Source organism: Poecilia formosa, unplaced genomic scaffold (genome assembly GCF_000485575.1).
Source record: "Poecilia formosa unplaced genomic scaffold, Poecilia_formosa-5.1.2 Scaffold66, whole genome shotgun sequence".
Taxonomy (NCBI): domain Eukaryota; kingdom Metazoa; phylum Chordata; class Actinopteri; order Cyprinodontiformes; family Poeciliidae; genus Poecilia; species Poecilia formosa.
The window spans coordinates 1,900,291-1,902,003 of record NW_006800005.1 but is presented as its reverse complement, the minus strand read 5'-3'; positions in this window follow the sequence as shown (position 1 = coordinate 1,902,003).

Below are 1,713 nucleotides of genomic sequence, written 5' to 3'. Positions count from 1 at the left end.
TCAATAGCTTTTCTTCTTCTTCCTCCTTTTTTTTTTTTTTTTTTTNTGTAGCCCACAAAATGCACATTTCATTAAAAAACTAAACAAAAACATCTTATTGCTGTCTTACCTCTACTTATCAATGAAATAAGTAGCCAAGCCACGTCTATCTTCGGCATGTCTTTTCTACTCCGTTTAAGAATCATCAAACTGTCTCAATTTCCTTCCTTTAGTTATTATCTCCTGGTTCAATTGAAAATCCATCCATCCATTTTCTTTACACCCTTGTCCCTCAGTGGGGTCGGGAGGGGTGCTGGTGCCTTTCTCCAGCTAACGTTCCGGGCGAGAGGCAGGGTACACCCTGGACAGGTCGCCAGTCTGTCGCAGGGCAACACAGAGACAAACAACCATGCATACACGCACCTAGGGGCAATTTGGAGAGGCCAATTAACCTGACATGTTTTTGGACTGTGGGAGGAAACCGGAGTACCCGGAGAAAACCCACGCATGCACAGGGAGAACATGCAAACTCCATGCAGAAAGACCGGGTCCAGGAATCGCTCCCAGAACCTTCTTGCTGCAAGGCAACAGCTCTACCAACTGCGCCGCTGTGCAGCCCCAATTGAAAATCCACTTTAGAAAACTGTTTAAGTGTAGAAATGTAGTCTTTCATGTTGACGTCGGAAGAGAAGAGAAAACAAATATATCGCTGTACTTTACTTATTTACAACGTTGTATATGACAACGTATGTATACATACGTATGACCATGACAACGTATTCGTATGGTAATACGTTGTCATGGTAATACGTATGACAACGTAATATGATTTTATTTAATCAGCAACATAGAATCATGACGTAGATCATCATACACTTTGTCATGAACAGCTGTATGACATCCTGATTTAGCGGTTATGTAAATTAATGAGTTTTACACGGGCGTGTGTTGTAGTTGACTGCAGCTGCAGCCAGACCTGCTTTAAATACACTTTGAAACCACGACAACGCATGTATATCTATTTAGTTATCATATTATGTCATATTATAAACAATTTAATTACTTATTTTCGTCATAACTTGTTGCGTATGCTGAACTGACAACTCCACTAACGGTCGGACTTCTTAATGCGCATGCGCGGGCATGCGTACTCACTGCATGTATGCTATCCTGACAGCGTATGGCTATCTGATAGAACACCGGCATCCTGCATGTTTTAGTTCTCTCCCTGATTTTACANTTTTTTTTATGTCTAACCCTTTTTACAATTGTAGTAAGTTACCAGGTGTGAAGTAGTAATTTATAAACAGACTGTAGTAGCTTGCTTGTACTGTGTTAGCCAAGTGGATGGAGGTATTTCTGTTTGTGCTTTTCTTCCTCTTCCCCCTCCTCTTTTTGTTTATAAGTTTATTTTCCTCTATCTCTTCAGTTTTTTTGTTTTGTTTTTTTTTTTCTCTCTCTCCCCGTTGTTGGGTCTGAGTTGAGGTCCTGATAACCACTGGTGGTTAAAGATGTCGAGATGTCGCATAGAATCAATTTAAATACCTTTCATGCTGTGAAGATTCCCGTACTCCGAGTTCCAGGCTCCCTGTTAAACAATCAGAGGTTTCGCTCGCTCCTTAGGAAAATGGAAAAATCCGCCCTTCCCCTCTTGAAGAAAGAGTAGTGTCGCTATGGAAGATAGCTCAAAGAAAACACCACCCCCAACACCAAAACTCTTTGTTGTTTGTTTTT